The sequence below is a fragment of the Asterias amurensis genome, chromosome 3 (assembly GCF_032118995.1).
Source record: "Asterias amurensis chromosome 3, ASM3211899v1".
NCBI lineage: Eukaryota > Metazoa > Echinodermata > Asteroidea > Forcipulatida > Asteriidae > Asterias > Asterias amurensis.
Window position 1 is genome coordinate 24,110,762 of NC_092650.1, and position 24,348 is coordinate 24,135,109.

The following is a 24,348-nucleotide window of genomic DNA, read 5'->3' on the forward strand; positions in this document are numbered from 1 at the left end:
TTTACTTACCAAACAGTGGGGTTGACATACAAGTTTCTGGAGGGATACTTTCGTTGACTTGCTCAAGAGAAAAGGAAAAAGGACAAGCACCAGACTTGATTTTTCGATGTTCCTGACTTCCTAAAATGAACAGGATGCTCAGTCCATGTACTCGGATCTGAAGATAAGATATCACAGATAATTAGAGGAGAGAAGAGAAAATACAAGACCTGCAGCCGATTTCACGAAACGCTTAGATTAATCCTATATCAAGTTAGGACGAGTAACTTGCCTAACTTAGGATGGGTTAATTTTGCCTACGTCTTTGAATACAAAACAGAACTTGCCCCAAGTCCTAAGATTAATCCTAAGTTGGAAAGAGTTTGGTGAAAACGACAGCTGGGCTGGGTCTTTAGATTAGAAAAGTGATCCTCTTTGAACAAAGATTTTTTTTTAACTGAAATTTAATGGTCTTATCAAAGTAAGTTTTTACATTTGGGAGTTTACCAAAGGAATACCTGCCCTTTAAACCACTCTTATAAAATAGCCTGAATGAAAACATTTGTACAATTCTACAGTTGTACAGTTAAACAAATAATGAAGGGAAAAAGAAAGAAAAAAATATGTGACGCATTCCAAAAACCTAAATGTGCCCTCATTGTTACAATGGCCGCATGTATCAGAAGTATGGGGCCTTTCTCAACGCTCTGCTTATAGGCTCCGGCTCAGGCTTCGCGTGCTGGTACAATCAGCAATACGCGCTGCTCTAAAATGCAGGTTGAGGGTTGAGCTGCGTACCTACTGCGTGGAGCCTAAGCCTGAGCTGGAGCGGCAAGCCGAGGTTTGAGCATAGGCCCCTGGTTTTATGAAATGTTAAGATCTGTCATTGTGCTAACTTAATGTCATTGTTCGGCACGCATGAATGAAGATATATTTTTTAACAAAAAAGTGGGACTGCCGACTATAGGCCGAGATGGCTCAGCGGGTAGAACACCAGCATGTTGATCCGGAGGTCAGAGATTGAAGTCCCGATCTAGTTAACTTCTTTTTTTGTTCAACCCAAAATTGTTTATCCGACTCATGACAATCATACAACTAGAATCAGGATTTAAGTAGGTTTTGAAAGTTTGCATGGTGGAAATTTGATAAAGAAGAATTTGCAGTGACACTATGTAATGATAATCTGTAGATGAGTTGGGGTGGTTCTGAAAAGTGAAAAGAACCGTTGGTTACATCTCAGAATCAGGATGCAAGGTACAACCATTCTAAGGCCTTTCCAGACATTGTACAAAATCAAACAAGATTATTTTACCACATTATTCAAAGTCTTGAAAAAATTAGTTTTTAGCTATGTTTTGAACTCAGTCAGAGAAATGGCATGACGGATTTGATTAGAAAGATTATTCCAAAGGTTTGGAGCAGCTGTATAAAAACATCAAATGGCAGATGAAGAAAACCAGGTTTGCAGTGTTGTTGTGCGAATCCTGGTATCAGCGTTTGAATGGCGGGATGTACAATTGTAGGCATTAAAAAAAACAATATTCGATAGTGGACCGTAAATAATGTTGTCCAATAGATCTTTAAAGGCAGTGGACACTATTGGTAATTGTCAAAGACTAGCCTTCACAGTTGGTGTATCTCAACATATGCATAAAACAACAAACCTGTGAAAATTTGAGCTCAATCGGTCATCAAGATAATAATGAAAGAAAAAAACACCCTTGTCACACGCAGTTGTGTGCGTTTAGATGGTTGATTTCGAGACCTCAAGTTCTAAATCCGAGGTCTCGAAATCAAATTCGTGGAAAATTACTTCAGAGGGAGCCGTTTCTCGCAATGTTTTATACCATCAATCTCTCCCCATTACTCGTCACCAAGAAAGGTTTTATGCTAATAATTATTTTGAGTAATTACCAATAGTGTCCACTGCCTTTAAATAAAACCATAAAAACCAATGAGAAAATTCTCAGGTAGTAGTAAACAAGTACATAAATATAGAAATATTCTTTACTGATTCTTTGGAAAAGGGGAAACAACCTCAGTTCTCAGTTAAAGTAAAGTTTTAGCTTCATATACAATTTGTTTTAGACCAAGTATGATCAAACTTTGTCAATTGAATGATACAACTTGTAACTGTTTTTTGTTTTACCGAAACCAGAGGTCTTTTCTGGAAATTATTCCAAGCTTTTCAGCGTTTTCTTTACCTTCGGTCAAGAAGCCTTGTGAATGGTGACCAAAAATGTGTAATTTGTTTGTTTTCTTTGTTTAAGGCTGAGTAAACACTTTGCAAATAGTGCTTTCTAAATGGATTGTTCTTCGGCAAAGATAAATGGATTATTTTATTGTTACTCATCAACCCATCTCTAAAAATTAATGAGGGAAATCTTTTCATTGATATTCAACCCTTTTTCAAAATGTACCAATTTAAAACGGTACTATGACTGGGTTGTTCATCTACAAGGTTTGAAAATTACAACACAGACTATCTAGATGTCTACCACAAAAACCACATAAGGAAAACTTTGGAAACAGACAATGATCCTACTGGCTGTCATTTAAAATTCAACAACACCTGACAAATGTCATAGACCAATAAAAAAATCATGAACTCGTTTTCAGAATTTCTTTGTGAGATGGTTTGGTTTCAGAAATTCTTTGTGGGTCAGATTGAGGAACCGATAATGGGATTCTCTCTGATAGTTCGGATCCGTTTGATTTCTTGATCATCAGTCGCCCGCGCTGTACTCTATGAGTACATTCCTGTGGTTATCGGGCTGTTAAGCGACAACTTGTGCTGACACAACAAATTAATATTTATCGTGGATGATTTAAAACAGCAACGCCATTGCTTACATGGTTGACCATGTAAACATACGCATTTACTTGAATCTAATGACTGGACTGAAATTCAATTATTGCCAGCTGACATTTGATTATTAACTAAAAACAATCATTTGTTTAGAACTAATGAATTATTAATATATTTTCTATTTTCATACGTGTGGTAATGAGAAACTAGCAAAAAACTTTTTCTCAGTTTTAAGTTTATAAACAAAATAGATTTTCTGATTCAAGCGAAAATACTTCGGATAGCTTCCAATGACTTCCAAACAGTTTATGCCGTCACGATTTTTTATCCAAACTGGATTTTTTTATTTATTTTTATTTATCGCACAAACCCTACATTCAGCACGTACTTTGTTCATGCAGTGAGTGCAATGTTGTTTGCATTAGCCACAGAGTTTTCAATAAAGGAAATAATAGTTTGCTTGTCAAGTTGATCAACAAGATTATTCATCATTATCAAATGGTCCAGACCAGAACAGCACTATATATGTAAATATTTCCTTTTGAAAGCGTGAATTCAGTGTGTACAACTGCATGGCTTTTTTTTATGGTAACGAAAAGCAAAGACCCAAAGCCCCTCCACATTTCTCTTGTAAAGACTTCTGAACAGACATAAATTTATTTTGTAAAATTTTTTTACTTTGAAATATCAAAATACATTTGAAACAATCCTCAATACACATAAAAAGCAAGAAGATACAAAACAAATTCCTAGAATGAGTCAAACAGACTGTCCAGGTTCACCTTGCAGAATACATTGTTATGAAAAACTACAAAGACCTAAAACTTGAACAACAGAAACCAAAGGCTCCCGAGCAAAACCACCCAAGTTCAACCAACGTACAAAAACATAAAACCTGTCCTCAAACAACACGCTAGCCTGAAAAAGCCCACCATCATTTTGAAAAGAAAGAAAAAACTAGAAAGAAAAAAAAAACAGAATCACAACGGGCAAAGCCCAACAAAGCAAGTGTGAGCCGTATTAATTATGCACAGTTGGTTTTTTGTTATATTTGTTGGGTTTACTGAAGATGAAATGAGTCCAAACTCCAGTGAGTACGGGTTCTGATCCTTGTCCATTACCGGTCACTAGGGACCACACAAGTCAACACCTCCTATGAAGTCCTTCCTATTGATTACTATCATTTATTCATATGGCAGAGCTAGGGCATCGATTTAACATGTTGAAACAAAAAGCTTAGAACGTGTCAGTGGCGATCATTGTGCCACGACTGTCAAGTGCACCACTGGTGATTGGACAGAGCATAAGAGAGAGAGAGAAAAAAAAATGAGGAAAAAAAAGAAAGCCTGCAAATTAATTCCCCTTGGACAAACATGAATAAGTCAATACTGACAAAAACGAAGGAATTCATTAGCAGTCGAAGCTCCATCGATCGGTGCTTTAATCAGAGCTACAAATGAACAAAGGACCACCTCTACGACAGACGACGACGACGGCTTCCATGCAGACAGAACAGTACATGTCAACATCCAGTCGCTGTTATCTTAACGTAAAAATGCCTACACGGTTTCAGCAGATTGAATCCGAATTAAGGAGAAAACTCAAGATCCAAATAAGTCTTAATGCACGCTGAAGAATTGATGGGGGATATTATTCCTACAAAAAGTCAGATACAGAGATATAACGAGAAAGAGAGAGCAATTTTACCACAATTACAGCTCCCAATCGCTTGTCCTTGCAAAAACAATCCCAAAGTCATTTTCCCTCAAACTGCCGAGTTTAAGACAAGAAAAGAAAGTGGCCCTCCAATACAATATCAACAAGAAGTAAAAAGGTGGGGGAATTTCATTTTATTACCTCCTCTTAATTAACTGGAAAATCAATATCTTTCAGCAAATCTCAGACGGGGGGATGAAGCTCTGCCTATGAACAATTTACAGTCTAATTCACTTGCCCCACGCCGATCACATTGCACATGACTTGCTTGTCTCATTTCGCCAGCGACTTTTCCATCTCTTTTACTGCGTTTTATTTCTCGTTCTATTGGTTCATTCTGCCGTGCACTAGCCTTAATAGGGACAGGTGTTTGTGGGGCTAATCAGCAAAGGCCTACTTGCATAATCATGCCACTCCTCTATCTCTATTCTTCTAAGAATATACCACAGCTATTTGCAGACGGCTGTAGTTTGCTTTGTGCTGTGGGTCTTTCTTAATGTTTGGTGATGTTTCATTTCAAGACATTTTATTTTGAATGTCAATATTTCATCTTAATACTAACTGAATGGAAAAGGATACAAAATATATCCACGTTGTAATTTTTTTGAGAGTGAACTCCTATTAAAGTGAAAATCAAAGATTATTTTAGGTTTCGTTTTTTATATATTTTTTTTAAAGAAAATTGGTGATACATGATTTTATTTCGCAACTGTTCATTATACAGCTCAACTGCACACTATACTGACCAAATAGTGTTATTTCTCCAACATATTTACAAACAACTGTACATTCTATTTTTAGTTGTAATTTGTTCTCCTTTTTTAGTAAACTAGTAAATTAGACCTTGTCTTGGGAGGCGTAATGACTGTGCGATGAGCCAGATGGGTTTTCTTTTCAAGGCTTCCATTTTAATAACTTCTAATCCATGATTGCGTTATGCAAAGCGCAGACATGATTTCTCAGACACACAACCACACATTCGCATAAAAAGAAATCACCATCATTTGACAAACTATGGAGCACCTCATGGCCAAGTGCGTCTTAGATTAATCAAAGAGACTTGGGTTTACTCTCCCCCCTGCTGTGGCTGACGACTTGGACACGACAACTAAGAGTCCTTGAATTTCACTGTGAAATACTCGGCATTATCGTCAGCGTCACGTACTGGGGTATACCTCAATACAGTGGGGAATAGTTTCAAATAAACTCCTTTTTTCTTTAGAAATCTTAGTCGAAGTTACCGCCGGTTTCAAATGTTCAAATCATTTGCCTGCAAGTGTATACTGTTGATGAATTGTAATATCAGATGTTCATAGTGCGCAAACCAACTTAACCTTAATTTACAACGAATGCACTAACAGTTGTGGAGAGAAACAATTTATATAAATAATATCCTTTGGGAATTTTCTGTCCATGAACAAGAGGGGGTACCTGACTTGGGAAATCAGGTAAGTTCATGGACAGGAATTTCCCACAGAAAATTTGAATAACAATCGTTTGCTGTTATCTTGAAAATGTTACGATAGAATTAGCTACACCGTGGTTGTATACGATTCATAATCTAAAAACAAAATAGAATCTATTGACATTTTATCAAGAATACAGGTCAACTACAATGTCACAGATGGGTTGAGAAGAAATGACACGACTGGCAGTGATGAGGGTGGGGTGTGTCGGGATTTATACAAAGAGCTCAAATCTATTAACGTTTTTAAGGTCTTTTTTTTAATTAGTACGTAAAGTTCATTCTTCTCTGCCACAATAAAAATGAAACCTGATACCATGGCGATAACAAAAATCTCACTGTCCAGTTGATAGATTACACAAATCTTATTTCAATGAAACACAAACTGATAAGCTGAATAGCAGTGGCACCATTAAAGCAGACAACTGTGTCAAGCATGGAATGATCAATCTTTTCATCGGTGACAGTATAATTTATACACACACATTAGTTATGACTAACTTATCAGATCATAACACAAGAGCCCTACAATATGAATAATATCCTATCATTTTTCTCTGCACTTCCCTTTTCAAAAAAAAATTTCCCTTTGATAATTCCAGAGTGACATATGGTGTTGCGCCTTTCAGGACAGCTCGTTAGCAACCCACAGAAGAGAGAGAGGCTACTGTTGGATAAACCTGTGGGCTTACACTTCTATGCAAATGACTTCTTTGTCGAGGCTCAATCGGAGTAGGGAAGTCCGTGACAATGGCCAAAAGAAGAAAAAAAAACGTCCCCGTTTTTATATCAAGTCATAATGTTTGCCTATCCTTTAACCATACCAGAGCCTGGGGCTAGATCAGCCTCCTGAACGTAAAGTCCAGCTAAACTGATGGCACACATGTGACCCCCATTCAATGTGAGGTTTGTACAACGACATGGCGAAATAATGACCAAGACAATGAAGTAGCTCTTTCTCTTTCGCTCTCTGAATCAACGATTGAAGGGTGGAGTAGAGGGGGAAGATGAAGCGATTAATCTTGAGTCATGCAAAGGGACACACTCCTGCCATCTTGGACGCCCCACCAGCACACTTGGTTTAATGGGTTTCATTATGCCAGCGCCAGTGATCATGTCCTGAGACATTCAGACCACTGGTTATATTGTTCCTGGCCACTGGACGAGGGGGGTTAGACGAGTTGGGAGGGGGGGGGGTGGAGAACTGGGGCAACTTAAGAGCCAACAGATGCAAAGGAAACTCTTTGTCTACCAATTTCCGTCACCCCCTTTTAAAAACGGTGTAAGAAAAGTGAACAACAATTATGGTCCGGCAGGAAAGACCCTGCCAATTATTTAAGCGGTGGTTATAATTGAATTTAGCTGAAATCAACAAGAACTGTTAGAAATATTGGATATTAAGTATTATATTCTAAATTATTGTGGCATTAACAAATTAAATTTTGAAATTGTTTATTTACATGGAATCTGCCATGGTCATCTAAGCCATGTCTCTAAAAAGTGATTTGAAATCTTAATTACCTGTGATCTTGTTCCTCTTTTTGTCTAGTAACATATGGATGGGTTAACAACGATTATTATTATTATATATTTTTTTTAAATCACCTAAACAAATTATTATCAAAAAATTGTGTTTTTTTATGTACAATGATAAAAAGGGAAAAAACGATTTATTTTATGAACTTGACAGTTGTGCATCATTAATAATTCTGTAATTTTTTCTTTTCTTATTTAGGGGTGGGTGACTCAACTACATAATGCTACACCCTTCTACATTTACAAGCATTTTGGTTAGGCACACAGGCATCATTAAAGACAGAATGTAACATTAACAAATCTTTGCATAATCTTCATCAGGGTTGAGCTTGCATCCCCCCTTCCTGGAATAGAAATTAAAGCATTTGTGAACTCAGTGGGGACAGAGCTTTTCATCATTTGAGAGTAGCATATGAACCACTTAAGATTGTGGATGGACATAACACAACTATACACATCAGAAAGCCCAAGCTCATTGGGATGCTTAAAGCACAAATAATAGCTAAGCACAAGAAAATTATGCTTACAGGAATAAGATAACCAGTCAAATATTTAACATGTATCGTTTGTAAACGGTGCCCTACTCAGTTTAGCTTAGCAGCTCTATGAAATCGGGCCGGCCATACCATACTATGGGAGTAATCATATTTGCTCATTCATGAAAAAAAAAAAAAAAATCTGGGTTTGAATTTTGCTTTTGTTTCCATTCCCCTTCAGAGTCCTGCTGAACTGTAACTCGGTTTGTTAATTCCGATCTAGGTTAGCCTTTTTCACACAGTCTTTCCCCAGGTGGGGAGCCTTTAACCAATAGTGCATGGAACATTATGGAGGTCCAACATTACCGAGTAGGACATTGAGTGATTGTTTGTTATTTCAAAAAATGCCGAACCAGAAACCTTTTAAAGCAAGTTGAAAAGTTAAGCCAGGCTTATTTTGTTTCCCCCAAAAACGAACACCCGAAGAAAAAAAGTGAAGAAAAAAAGTGAAGAAAAAAAAAGGAGGACAAAATTGCTCACTTCAATTACAGCATGTACCCATTTTGATTAAATTCCGTGCCCTGCATTGGCAGAATGTGCCTCATTTTTCTCTTTTGAAGTAAAGAAATTTAATGAAATAAAAAATTGAAAACTAACAATGCTTACTTCTTAATGTGAAGATTTATTTCATAGAGGTGTGAGACAGGAGAGATGTACTTGAAATAAATTATTGATTACCTTGTGTCGTATTACCAAAGTATCGGATGTTTCAAATGCCACACATCTATAATTCTACACCAGCTAGATAAGATACAGCCAGTGCCGCCCAAAACTGCAGCCATTCCTAATTATTTTTGTTCACAACTAAAATAATAATACATGTACATGAACGACTTGAAGCAGTGTATATTTCGGTTTTTAATGTTGAGTCATTAAAGCCATTGGACCCTTTTGGTAAACAGTATTGTCCAAGGCCCACACTTCGTGTATCACAACTTACATATAAAATAACAAACCTGTGAAAATTTAGGCTCAATCGGTCATTGGAGTCGGAAGAAAATAACGGAAAAACCCACCTTTGTATCCGCGCGTTTCGCCGTGTCATGACATGTGTTTAAAATAAATCCGTAATTCTCGTTAACGAGAATTGATATTGTTTTACTGTTCTCTCAAAAAGTAAAGCATTTCATGGAATAATATTTCAAGAGAAGTATTTCACCACTACCTTCTGTAAACCCTGTAAGTTATTTGTAAATCTGTGAACTTTTTCTTTTGTTTCTGTACCAAAAGGGTCCAATGGCTTTAATACAGACAGTTGTAAGCATTTTTTGTCAGCAGGAAAGCCCACTTTTAAACAGGGTACCCTCATTTAACATAGACATAAACAAAAGTGAAATCATTGAAATAATATTTGTGGTTTTTCCCCCCAGTTTTCTGCCATTATTTTGATACAATATATTTGATTTTATGGGGTTTTTTTTGCAGGCTATATTAGCCTGTGAGAGGGAGTGTGTTGCGCACTGCTCTAATTACCAATTGTAAATTAACATTTCAAGATTCGAACCTAAAAAAATAACTAAGATTAAAGCCTGGAATTTCATCTTTGAAAGGGCAAGGCCATTTTCATTTTGCAAAGGGCACTTCCATTGGAAAATCTAAAAGTCATTGGGAAACTTTTAAAGGGGCACCAAGGCCAAGATCAGGGGCAATGTAGTCCATTGCCTCTTTGCAATGGATGTTTTCGAAGGTACAGTCCCTCTGTGGCCACGCAAAATATAGAAAACAAAATGGTACATCAGAGTTTGAAATTGACACTCGACCACCACCCCCTGAGGCCAGTGATTAAAGAGTCGGTCAGCTAAACTCAGAACTGGGCAAGTCTGACAGGATTGCATTTTGTCAAATCCATATTTTTTATTTTATGTTCAAATGTTGACAAATATCTTTCAAAACTATTTGGTTTTGAAGTTTACTTACCTACGAGACAAATTTTTATTCAATGCTCAAGAACTTAAAAACATTCAAGCAAAAAGATATCAATGTAATTTTTCCATGGTGACTATCGTTACACCATGTTGTTATTTACGTGCATAATCAGTGTGAACAGGAAATACAATAAAGTAAAACACTGTTGTAAAAATAGTTGTAAAAAAAATATTTTATACAAGTAACTGAAACCACCCAACATACATATGTACAAAGGAAACCACTGTGCATCCGTCATAATAAGCAGGTTGGGTTTTGTTTTCTTTCAAATAATTAAAAAAAATATATTTTTAACTGAAACCACTCAAAGTGTTTTAGCATGTAAATGACCACCCATGCTTGAACCAAACAATAATTTGAGTTTGTTTATTTTATCTTTTTATTTATTCATTTCCATAAAAAGAAAATAGCTTGAAAAAATATAACTGCCTTTTCGGTCCAGTTTTTTAAATGAAACTTGAGAGTAATTGGAACATTTAAAACTCTAATAAACTTTAATTAATTCCAGTATAAAAGTGTGTATGTCCACTCACATGTTGAGACACTCTCAGCTAGTTTCAGGTACTTGAACAAAGTTACAACCATTTGAAATACTACAAGCGTGACGGTAGATGAAGCTACACTTTATAGTGCGTCCAGTCATGTTTTCTATCTTAACAATATTGCGCACACCCTAAAACACCCATAAAGCTGTTAGCAGAAAACACTGCTTGACAAATTTCTCTGCGTGAATTGAGTGAGGCACCAGGCAAAAACATAATGGAATTTTCGGCTTGTATCCAGTTTCTGCTAAGAAATACTTTTCTGTGCTAGGCAAGTTTTGTTGCGCTTACAGGCTTTATGAGTTTGGGCCTAGGTTGGAAGTTACATTCCAAAGATGGAGAAAATGTGCTAGCTACAAATGGTGAAAGTACCGGTCATAGTTTAACGGCAGTGGACACTATTGGTAATTACTCAAAATAATTATTAGCATAAAACCTTACTTGGTAACAAGTAATGGGGAGAGGTTGATAGTATAAAACATTGTGAGAAACGGCTCCCTCTGAAGTGGCCTAGTTTTCAAGAAAGAAGTAATTTTCCACGAATTTGATTTCGAGACCTCAAGTTTAGAATTTGAGGTCTCAAAATCAAGCATCTGAAGCCCCCACAACTTTGTGTGACATGAGTGTTTTTTTCTTTCATTATTATCTCGCAACTTCGATGACCAAATGAGCTGAAATTTTCACGGGTTTGTTATTTTATGCACATGTTGAGATACACCAAGTGAGAAGACTTGTCTTTGACAAATACCAACAGTGTCCAGTGTCTTTAAAGGTACTAAACATGATTGGTGCACATTTGGTGTTAAATTTAAGTCTGAAAGCTTACTGACTATGACGATCAGACAACAACACATTTTATTCTGGAAAAATATTTTACCCTCTGGAATGAAGTCATACTTGGGAACTGTGTCTGTAAACCATTTTTTTAATTTTTTTATTCAATAATTGCCGTTTTCGGTTGTTACAACCCAAATTAAGGACATTGTGTTTACATGCATACGCATAGCAGATTAAGCCAATATTTTCAGGTTTGTTAATTCATGTAAATTGTTTGATCTCACCAAACATGAAAAGTGTCTGTGGACTGCAACTATTTTGTCAGCACTACTCATCCTGAATAAATAATTGCAGAAACCATAGATTTTGTCTTCATTTCCTAGTCACCTAATTTAGTCTTCAAGTACATTTACTTCATTTCTGAATAAACTCATTTTTGATATTTTTTTTCCCCGTAGCTGTAAGCATTCATTGGTGTCACAAACAGAGAGTATGAAAAATAAACATATCACAAGAAATTGGATACCTGACTTTTTTAATGTAGCTCATACAGTGTTTTTGTGTACCCTGAATGCACCTGCCATTACTTCAACCTGCGACACAGACCCCTTCATTTCATAAGATTGATTAATTTATGGACTAGATTTTTTTCTTCACTCACAGACGGACGACCTGAACTACCCGGTCATGTATTTTTTGTGCATGTGAGGACTACAAAATGATTTACTTCCATTCGTTAATGAAGATCAGACTGAATTTAGAGAAGATTTTTTCTGAAAATTGTTAATGCAGCCTACTATGAATACTTAATGGAGAGGAAAATATAATAGGATTAAAGTGAAATAGTATATTTTCGGGAACAAATTTCTCAAACCTAATGAAGACTATCTTCATTAATTTTCAAACTACACACATATAATTCTTAGCCTAGAAAACAATGTTTTAAGTGAAATCACATAATTTGGGGGAAAATCTCTCAAATTTATTGAATTACAAACTCATTACATTTCAAACTACTCACAAAATTGTCTTAGCATAAAACAATGTTTTAGCATCTTTCAAATGAATAACGTGATTTAATTGATACATTTTGGTCGATATTTTTATAAAAGAAACAGGGTGATATCTGTTAGTTCATTTCCGCACAGAATTGGATTTTTGCTGGAACATCAAGTAATAATATATTCACATTCATGAACTCAAACAGCTGTCTTCAATTTCAGCCATAAAAAAAAATTAACAATGCTTTGCTCTAATTTCTTTTTTAATCATCCCTGTGTGGCTTTTAAAGATGCATTGTATTAAATTACTGTAGGAAAGTGAGTCTTGTGTCTTCTGTAACACAAGACACTTTGGGGGGAAAACACGGTTGTGTCTATTTATACGAGCGTCTTTAGAAGTTCATTATGGAATATTTTCATGTGCCGTTTAGTAGCATGTGATGCATGTTGGTGGTGGGTTTCTTCCTGGGGTTCGTTTGTCTGGTTTTTGTTTGGGGGGGGGGGGTTGCTTCTTTTAAGTTCAATTTATTATTACATCCAAATTGTTTAAAAGAAAGTATTGAGCGAGTGAGTTGTTTGAAAACTAAAACGCTGTCTGCTAACTATGCCAAATCAAAGATTCAATATATTTTAGAATGTTATATTCAGAAATTGGTCACAATTCTCAATACATTAACCAGATTCTCAGAGCTGTTAAAACACAAACAGTAGCTATAAGCACAACAAAATTAGGATTAACAAAATAAAGTTACCAGTCAAGTGCCATGTCACATCATAGACTCTATGGTCACATACTATAGGCCTACACAATCTATGGTGTGACTGGTACTTTGCACATTTTTGCAACGCAATTCTTTTCTTGATGAAATCAGTCACTGAGGTTTTAACCAAAAAGTTTCCATATGACTTTTGTTGAATTGTCAGAGGAATTGGACATCCTTTTAGTTGTTTAATTTATAGCAGATTTCAAATCTCTCGAATTGCAATGCTGGCTAAAAGCCTACTCCAGACATTTCCCACACACAGAACTTGACCGTCCACCGATGTTTTTTTGAAACATGATGGCTTTAATGCATATTTTGAGGGTGTTTTTTTTAAGCTCTTTTTTTTTTTAGATGCCAATTGTTTCTTGCATTCTGTGTATGCTTAGCTGGAGGGTGGGAAATTATGCCGAACGGGACCAAACTGACCTTAGCAACAAGGCTGGCAGCCCTAACTGGTTCACTTGCCCCCAGCGTTCAGAGGCAAAATGTGATAATGCCTGCGCCGCTGCCGGCAAAACTCATCACAACCCAATACAAATTAACCATCTTTGCAAAAACAAATGAATTTGGGTTTGTGGACTAGCTGGGGTAGGAGAGTCTTCTTGCTCCCCGCGGACGCTGATGCTCTAATTTCATTTGGGGCGAGAATTCATTAGTTTTAGGCACTTAATCTAACCAACAGAGTCTTATGCATGTTCACTGAGGAGGGGGGAGTCTGCTCTACACACTAAATTAGTCTTTGCACTGCTATGGCCAGCATAGCTTATAATTTTTCAGCCAAATTGATTTAGGCCTTGTTTGGGGGATGTGCGCTTGTTCTTTTCCAGGGTGTGAGCAAGGCGGCAGGAGAAAATTGGTTTTAAATTCTGGCGTACTGTTGCTAATTGGAAATTTAAAGTCTCCCGTTCATTAGAAGAGATTCACCTACCCAAGAAAAAAAACAGCTTGCCTTTAAAACATCCAAGGCATTCACACTCGGGACCTCGTTTCCTCTTTCTATAAAAAATCTCCGAGATTATTAATTCACATGGTGTTCTGATTTTGATGGGAAAGATAATAATAACTGCAGTTCGACTGATAAATAATACAAACACTGCGATATCTGAGACTACACAAATATTGATAAACCTCTTTAAATATCCCTTGATCAATGAAACACAAATCAGAGCAGGATGTATTTTTTTTGTGTACCACCCCAACAACAAAATCACCAAGACAGTGATCTCATTCCAAAAGCACTGATGAGCGGAAAACGACAGGCTAATATTTTCTTTGTCAATTAAGCGTTTGACAGCACAGGAAACCTAGTTTACAGGATCCTTCCAATCTGTGTTTCATGTTCATGAAATTAGTTCAAACATCCGTGACCATTGTGAATAGGAATCACAGGTATTTACAGTCTCCTAGTGGTACATGCCAATACAGCTATAAACGAAACTCTTCAAGTGGGTTTTGATTTATTTGGACACTATTGGTAATTGTCAAAGACTAGCCTTCACAGATGGTGTATCTCAACATATGCATAAAATAACAAACCTGTGAAAATTTGAGCTCAATCGGTCATCGAACTTGCGAGATAAGAATGAAAGAAAAAACACCCTTGTCACACGAAGTTGTGTGTGTTTAGATGGTTGATTTCGAGACCTCAAGTTCTAAATCTGAGGTCTCGAAATCAAATTCGTGGAAAAATACTTCTTTCTCAAAAACTCTGGCACTTCAGAGGGAGCCGTTTCTAACAATGTTTTGTACCGTCAAGCTCTCCCCATTACTCGCCACCAAGTAAGGTTTTATGCTAATAATCATTTTGAGTAATTATCAATAGTGTCCACTGCCTTTAAAGGGAATCCAGATTTAAAATTCCTCCACTTGACGAAGTAAACAACAAATTGATTCTAACGAAATTATGACTGGACCCAAAATTGATTGACTTCTTTGCAGAGGCACTTTATAAAATGTGTATTGATTACAAAAATGTTCAGCTTTGGCCCAAGAATTAGTCTATGAAGACACTTATGATGCTAAATTACACTTTCTCTGATTGGTTTTTCCCGTGGCACATCCTTAACTGGTTAATGATCCAGATGGCAACTGAAAAACAAGGCACCGAAAGTTTGTACAGCAACGGAAATGCTTATGTGAACTCCTAGCCTGGCAAGTAACCTAGATTCAAATCACCAAAATACACAAGTAATGTTGATGAAATGTCCATCGATTCTTTTGATAAAAATACAACTCCTTAGCTTCTCCTTGTTTTGTAAGAACTTCACAGAAACCGAGACACCATAAATTTCACTTCATCCAAAGCCTGCAAGACCTCAAATAGATGTCTTTGGTATGAGCATCAGAAGGCTTATTTTCTGTGCTGTGGTTCAATCTTAAGGTATATAATTTTGTCTAGTTAGGGTTCCTTATCCGTTTCTTTGCGTATATGCCAAAGAACAAGCTCTCTGTTGTGGTTTTGACTTGATCTATCATGGGGGGAACAGAGGCATTTGACCCCACACCCTGGCCCTGCTCGTGGTGCCCCTTGAAACTTTCCCGTACAATGTTCATTTCTCTCGTAGAAGTGCCCTTTTACTATAGATTTTTAAAAAACAGCATTGCCCTCACAACACTTTAACAGTGCATTCACACGATCAGTGACATCATGGGTTTAATTTTTCCATTTTCACCCTTGGCCCAACACAACTTGATGGAGTTTAAATGCCAAGTTCAAAGTGTTTTACTGAAACTGATGTCACTCCAAACCTTGCTAGATAGATAGTAGTAATTACAGAAAAAAAAGTGCTTAGCACTTCATACAATTACACTGATGTGTTTTACACTGATGGTGGGGAGGTTGGTTTGGTTTGGTGCATAACCAAATGGCCAAGCTGTAGTGTAGTTATTTTTTTCAAAGGCCACCCAAGAAGTAGCTACTAAAAGATGGTCCCAAGTTCCCAATGATTTAGCCACAATGCTAAATTGGTAATGATAACAAAACAAAATTCAAATCTGTATTAACAATGTTTGTACAACATCTACTTCGCTGGGTAGATTTGTTCTTTGAGAATTTGTCTTGCTGTTTACTCTACTGCTGCAGAGTTGAACAAATCTGATGATATTCAATCAAAACAGCATTGAATTTGACCTTATGACACAAACTCACTTGCTAGTTTATCTGGACTTGCTTCCAACTTAAAAAAAAATAAAAATTTTTACACTATTCTAATGTGAAGTTAGAGACTTTTATATTTTTCTTCACTTTAGTGAGGACTCTATCTATTGATGAGTGCACTAGAAAACACAATTTGACCTTTTAATTAGAAAACTGAAGTGTGTTAATACCATGGAAATTTTCAATAACGTAAAAATAAAAAATACATACTGTCAAAACGTGTTTTATTTTGTGTTGTATTCTTGCCTGTCAGAATTTGTAAAAACCTGATATACATAACAAATTTACTTATGACTTTATGATAACCAGAAAAACAGTGGCAAGACTTCAAAGGCACTGGACACCTTTGGAATTGTTCTCACTCGGTGTATCTCAACAAATAACAAACCTGTGAAAATTTGAACTCAATTGGTCGTCGAAGTTGTGAGAGAAAAAACACCCTTGTCGCACAAGTTGTGTGCTTTCAAATGCTTGAATTCATGACCTCAGCTGAGGTCTAGAATTTGATTCAAATATTTTGGTGAGAAATTACTTCTTTCTCAAAAACTATGTTACACCATTTCTCACAATGTTTTATACAGCTCTCCATTACTGGTTACCTACCAAGGAAGTTTTTATTACCAACTGTGTCCAGTGCCTGTAAGAAATACCAGTACATTAAATCCCTTATATATTATCCCTTTCCCCTCTCTTTTTCTATAAATGGATATGTATTTGTTTGTACTTGTTTTATGCCTCTGAAGAAGGTCCGGTTTGGATCGAAAGCTAAGGCCACCTACCCTATTCATTATAGTGTATAAAACTGTAGTCACAATTCAGATTGAGACCAAGCTGTGGAGTGCTTCCGACGTTTAGTTCTCCCAGTTATTGTACACATTACTTATGATGACAGTTTACTCTATTGACTCTGTTGGGAGGAAGTCCAGAGTACAGAGATTCAGGATATTCCATTTTATACAGGTCACCAAAGGTTAAGAGAAACTACCATTCAGCAAATGAACGAGTCTGTGCATACACATTGAACATCAGTCAGTTAGGCAGCTATATTCAAAAACAAACTCACTAGGCCCCTATCGCTACGACATTGAATTCAGTTACTACTTGAAAAACTCTGATTCTCCATTGATGATAAATGTAAGCACATCATCTTTGTTTCTTCTACTTTTAGTTTTCACAAAATTTGGGCAGCCATCGAAGACAAACTCACTATCGGTACAGCCTTGAAGTTACTTCTTGAAAAAAAACTCAGTTTGCCTCTCCATTGCTGATAAATGTCACCTTAGTGTTTTCTCTCAATACTTTTAGGATGAGCAGAAGGCACTGGACACAGTTGGTAATAAAAACTTACTTGGTAACAAGTAATGCAATGGAGAGCTATTGATGGTATTAACAAATTGTGAGAAATGGCTCCCTTTACGTTAACGTAGTTTTTGAGAAAGAAGTAATTTCTCAATAAAATATTTGAATTAAAGAGGTCTCGAATTCAAGCATCTGAAATAATTTTTTTGTGGTTTTTTGTCATGCAATGTAGCTTAAAACACAGTTAATTAATTTCCATTTGATAATCTTCCTTTAAAATCTTCCAAAAAGTTTAAAATAAAAAGTTAATTATTTTTGTGCAGCTATGCATAAGCTAAAGTAATAGCACTGTCTTGCATGTGGGAGGTTTTAAACATTATATGTTCCATTGTAAACATCCCAAACTAGAATTCGTTTCCTCTGACAAATTCTACACTTGAATGTTTCCAATTCCAACAACCCTACCGTTGCACAATAAGGCAAACACATTCCTCCTAATGCCATTCCCGACCAAAACAAGAAAAAAAGCCCAGATTAAAAACCAGCATTTGAACGAGGAGCCTACATGTAATTAACAGATAAACTAACTCCATTTTCTCTCCCCCTCCTTTTTCCAGGTTAATCGCTTGTTGGGTTAAAGAACAGGAATGACTTGAGATACAGCTGGTCTTGTCAATTAGCTTTCTAAAAGTCAAGGTAAAAGCGTAAACTCGGTAATCCCTCAGTATGAGTGGCTGAGTGAGCAGACACATGTACAAGTAAGTGTTCCCAATGAAGTAGAGAAATACTCGGAGACCCACAATGCAATCAGCATCATGTCATCTTAATGGAATCTATTTACTAGAATTATGTAGCACATGTTTTTGTAGCGAGGGGGACATAATTGATAGCACATGACAGGGGAGAGGTTAATAATGCCCGAGTCTACAACCTATAACAACTGCGATGTAAGCTTCGGCTAGCAGCGGGAGAAAGTCTTTCTCGTTCCTTATCAATATCATTTTTTTGTGAAGATATTAGACAGCGCTCATTTTTTTATATGATTAATAACGACAATGTCAAACTGTTCTAATTTTCTTTGGCCATATGTGTTCTTTCAAATACAGTGTTCGCTAACTTAATTGGTTTTGTTTATTCTGTGCCAGTTGGGCGTTTGAGTTATGGAATGTAAGATCAAGTGCCCTTGGGTTTTTTTTAGGGTAAACAAAACAAATGTAATTATTCAGAGTACAAAACAGCAGACTATAGTATCGTACTTCCCACAGACACTATGTGTTTTTACATCGGGGGGGGGGGGAGGTGAAAACATCATACAAGTTCCGGTTAGACTTTAAGGATAATCAAGAACAACGCTTGATCGGAAGAAAAAGAAAAAAAAATGCAAAACGTGTTAATGCACAAGAAAAAAACCAAATGTCAGTCTTCGAGCAGAGCACATAGGGGGGGGGGGGGCCTTATAAAACAACAAAATAATGGCTAAATCACCAAGCAGCAATTTCCTGTTTGAATTAATGATCACTACCAACTTGGTCTAAACACCACAATGTATGCAACCAACCTGGATGTGTAACCTTATTTCCTTGTTCAATTACCAACAAAAGCCAATAAAATCAAACTTTACAAATCACTTCTCTTGTAGAAGCAAACTCATAATATAGGTAAAGGTTTTACCATTTTGTCGAACCTCAAAGTAAGTGTTCAACACTGGCATTATCAAAGCCCAGTGTATGTTGTTTATGTTACCTTTATGAAATGACAAACCTATGAACCTATGAACATTTAGGTTCATACATCATAAACCTGTTTCACAAAAATATGACCACCAATTCTACAAAATCTTTGCAGATTTCTTATTAAAGTTTTTTGTTTTATTAGAGGGTGGAAATGAATCTATTCTTGCTAACATCAATTACACAATTCCCCCTTAAATGTATATAGTCAAAATCCACAGGTTTTGGGTGCTGTTGGGGTCCAAAAGATTAGGAAAAATTCCAGGAAAATTGCAGGGTTGCAGGATTGCTTGGTGCCCGTTGTATTGTCATGGTGACGGAATTGACTTACAAAGAGGCAAAACAACTTTTAGTTCAATTGTTAAATCAGTCAAGTTTGTGATTTTTTTTCAGTCAAGACATACAAATACAACAAGCTTACTCATTTCAAACAAATTAGAACTCGACTGAAACAAAAAAATGCTCTTTAAAGTTTTCTTCAAATTATTGGACAAGTAGTAAAAAGTAATATTCTCTGTAAATATACGACAAATAAAAAAGGGGCTTTGAGTTGAATCACATGGACCTGTACTATTTTTATACCAGCAAATTAGGAGTGATTTGGGGTATTTTAAGTATGTGGTGCTTCTTCGTATACAGCTGCTGACTATTTAACACGGTGGGAACAGTTGCTCTGAATGTGTAACATACGCCCTGCTTGCAATCTCATAATATTTTACAGATTGTATTAATTCAATATGACAGTGTCTACACATGGACTACCCAAACATAACATATACAACTCATTTTGTTATCATACAGGAATGTGTAACATGAGTATCGTGCACCATGCTAGGTAGCTATGGGCTCCCAGCTTCGGTGGGGAGTGTAAATAACGGGCCGCGGATGACACATGCCCTGATGCGAAGTGACAACCTCGATGGTCAGAGTGCGCTATTTACGGAGTTTCTCCCCCCCCCCCCCCCTCAAAAAAAAGTTCTAATGCTCATGTCCCATCCCAGATGTGTTGGTATTAAAAGAATAATCTTGTGCAGAATGATGTCTACAACCCCCGAAACAATACAGATAGTCCTGTAATTTTCCAACAAAGACCTTGTGAAACTCTTCAGGGAATGTAGGTGGTCATTAAACCGCTTCTTTCTAAAACAAAAACCACATGTCCCTTTTTGAGCTTTAGATTTAGATTTTTAAACTCCTTTTAATTACTGTATTTCAGTCTATTCTTTTGCACATTACCCTGAACAGAACATATATTGCTAAATTTCCTGGTCTTAAATGTATATAAATGTAGTCAAACTGTTTGTACATTTCTGGCAGTCCCTTGTTTTTGTGGGGTTTTTTCTTCAAATGTTCACTAAGTATTTTCTATTGTAAAGCTTTTTAATAATAATGGTAATGTTTTTAATGATTGTAAATTATGTCGCAATTCAGCGGTATGCTGCGATGGCATTTTTAAATAAATAAACCATTCATAAACCATTCGTAACATAACCAAAGCCTGTTGTTGTTTAGTCTAATTAGTTTAGTCATGTAACTTGGGTGCTAAAATACCCTTTCAGTCACAGAAAATACTGCAGGAAACTGCACAATTTTGTGCCTTATCCAGGGAAACAGTTACAAAACAAACATAGCGTAATATTTCAGCTGCAAACCTTTTGATTCTAGTTTAGAAAATTTGTTGTCTATGGACCTTTTGCCGTGCTGTGTTGTTCAGATGGAATGCTTGGTTTGACGTTCTAACAGTGGTCTTCTGCCCCGCCCCTTCCACACTGTTTTTATCATGTCTTTATTAATACCACAGTCCATTGATCAACTGCCAATTAGCTCTATTACATCGTTCACGCATTAATTTATTACGTGCGAGATGTAACATGCTCGGTGGGAAGTTTCCGTTGTTGCCCGTTTTGAACATGGATCATAAATTGACAGTCAGAATGAGTGAGGGCAATCTACTGGAGTGTGAATGATTCTAATTGCTAGTCTAGCATTTTTTTAAATATTTTTTTTTATAGAAAATGTGGGACAATACAGCACACAATCAATTGTGCACTGATGATGACCTCATAAAACAAACAAGTTTAAAAGGCGTTTGGGCCACTTGAGGTAAAGCAACCTTGAGGTAAAGCAACCTGAGCCAGTGTTTTAATGTTTCTTACCAGGTAATTATCTCAACAAAGAACCAATTGGGATAAGACAATGTCTACATACAAAAATACATACCCGGTAAGTAAGCTCAACAAAAATAAAAAATAAAAAAATAAGAAAAAAGATGAAATGAATTTTAACAGTAAAGGAATTTAAATGTCTGTATGAACAAAAAGAAAGAACATGGTTTAGAAATAGGTTAAGCCTTTTAAAGAAATTTTTCGCTTTCCTGGAGCATGCTAGCTTCAAAGGACCTTACGGATATGTTGGGAGTGTGTGGAATCTTATATAGGCCAATCAGATGTGTGACTATGTTGCAAGACGAGTAAGCCCCTTGCATCACTGATGAATGAGAGGCTTTAGCAGTTAGTAAAGAATATTTCCTGCACATACACATTTCCCCCCTACGAGCAGCGGGTTTCCAAACAGAAAAAAATAAGATGGGTCTACAGGACACTTCCCCTGGCAATTAGTACACAATCCAGGAAAGAATAACATGGGCTTGCACCTGGAGACGACCAGGGCTCAAATCTGTTGGTAAGTTGTTGAGGCTTCTTCCCTTCTGGACTACATGTAGAGACTTGGTTTTGTGTCTCAGGGCATTGGAGGCCATCTGGATGGCTTCTCTTCACCACTGAGCTGCCAATGAACCCATGTCAACACACTGTTCCATCAACACTGGGCGCACCAGGGAATTGGGACAAATGAAAGAAACACTATGTAATTTCATGCAACATTGGCTAGATTACACTACGGTTCCCCTCTATCCTGGAAAACCTTTGGGGAATGCGACGGCCACGGAATCCGCTGGCAGTTGCTACCATTTCCTGCTGCTTTTCCTTGCCTGCACTTTAACCGTCTTAACAATGAATTTTGGCACTGTAGAAATAACAGATATGCGTCAGCTGTTTGGTAAGGACCGATCACAGCGGTGAATCCTATATTTATCAAAAAGAACAAAGTAATGAAATATCACTTTGATTTTTTTTTCTTCCCCTTTTTCTTCGTCTGGTATCTGCAACAGACGTTGGCAACATGTCACTCTTCTCGCTCGACTGAGTATTAGACTCATTAGGGTTTCTGACGTGGGCGCTGTCCCTCATCCCTCGCTCCCTCTTGATACTCGGAACCCAGTGGCATAGAAAATTAAATTTTGCCGATAAATCATCGGAAACCATGAGTTCTTGCCGTTGATGAGCAGAGCAATCAAAAAGTGTTGCCTATGAAAGTTTAATGAGTCATCGACTTCCAAAATATTTAAATATCACTTTTTGCTGGACAGTATCACATCAACAAATTCACACCTCAGTTATGTTGAAATTGGGCGCAAGTTATTCCGAGAGTGTTACTGAATCTCTTAAACAAATCAGCAGATATGCTACATGTATAAGCAATGACGCACTGAAGACAGGTCACCAAGGGTGAACGCAAAACGTTAAACTTTATGTCCGACTTGTTGTCTATGACAAATTTTTCTGGCTCAGTCAAATCAATACTTAATTGGGTTTTTTTAATTTCTGTATGATTGAGAAAAGCAAAATGTGCAATACAAGAGATACAACAGTACTATGATTATGAAGAACAAACTATGGCCAAATGAAACTTTGATCAAATGTGAAACTGGATAAATCTGTTCTATTTTTGAGGTGTGCTGTCTCTTGAGTCTTTTAAAATACAGATATAAATGTCCTTGAATTTTTGTTAAAATGCCTTGGATTTGAATGAAGTATTTCCTGCAGTTAAACCATCTTAGAGCTAGGCATTTATGACGGTAGCGCCTTCACTCAGTATACACCATTCATTCACCATTCATACGATTTCTGAAGTGCCTTTTTCTTATTCAGCCTAACATCATCAAAGGTAAGAGATTCTGATAACACACTGTTGAAAACACAATGAATACGGGACCTCAATAATTCACCACGGTTGTGTATATTTAGTAACTACACAATGCGCATACCAACTTTGACCTAGGCTACATACAGAGCGTGTAAAGTGAGCTTACAAAATAACTCACGTACACTGTAAATGGTATAAAATAAGTGCACAGCATGGTCAACCCCAGCTCTCCTCCATTGCATTTACTCATTGATGTATAGTTTCACTGTTAATTATGGTCAAACAGTCAGTTGATGCCCTTTGGTCACAAATCATACAAAGTATTTGTGATTTTAAGCATTATGAGCAGCAAAAGAATAGAGGAGAATACAAACCCCTCAAAAGGTGTTCATTCAACCCCAACAAACATTTTGATTAGCATTAGGACTTTGATCTTGTGCATTTCTTTGAAAGGTAGAAAAGTTTGCATACAACACTACAAGTACAACACTGGTCTCACAAGTACATCGTAAATGATTGAATACAGCGTAATCCAAGTATAAGGATTTTCCATTCAATGTGATTCACTATCCCCGACACTCTTTAATCATTTACATGTACGTTCACTTGATGTAATTCTTACAGCATATCAAATTTTGATCACAACTTGGCATTCCTGTTCTAACATAGGACTCAAGCTGGGCTCTCTAGTCAATGGGTAGCTTCAGCAGTCCAGTTATTTAAAACCTCAGTAGAAATGCATGAAAGATTATGGGTCACTCGGTACATTCCCATAGAAGAAAGTTGTGGATGTTTATTTTTGCTAATTCTGACAGAAAATAATAAGTCCAACTATACTACAACAACAAAACTAAGATAGATGTAATTGTTGAAGTGAAAAAATACTTGAAAAATAACAATATTCAAATGTATAGAAATGTATAATGGTAGATTTTTCACATTACTTCAAAAAAATGATTACCAAGCAATTTACCTAACACTGTGCCGTGTGTGTTTAACCAACTTTTACAATGTCTGAAATTTTTTGAAAATTTTTAAAATGAAATTTTTGTTTTCTAATGAATCATTTCTAATGAAACAGTTTTTGCTAGAAATGTATAATGGTAGATTTTTCACATTACTTCAAA

The 24,348-nt window shown here is 36.5% G+C and overlaps 1 protein-coding gene and 1 long non-coding RNA gene across 4 annotated transcripts in view; one reads left to right on the top strand and one right to left on the bottom strand.

Moving 5' to 3' along the window:
- The window catches only part of LOC139935453 (zinc finger homeobox protein 3-like), a 151,328-nt gene that overhangs the window by 122,806 nt on the left and 4,174 nt on the right, over positions 1-24,348 (bottom strand). For all 3 annotated transcript variants that reach the window (XM_071930065.1, XM_071930067.1, XM_071930066.1), the window contains exon 2: positions 10-157. The gene's annotated coding sequence lies outside the window, so the exon portion shown is untranslated. The remainder of the gene's footprint in view (positions 1-9; positions 158-24,348) is intronic.
- On the top strand, positions 17,186-20,173 carry LOC139934644 (uncharacterized). Its single transcript, XR_011785722.1, has 3 exons — positions 17,186-17,342; positions 18,125-18,265; positions 20,039-20,173. It is a non-coding gene; the product is annotated as an uncharacterized lncRNA (long non-coding RNA).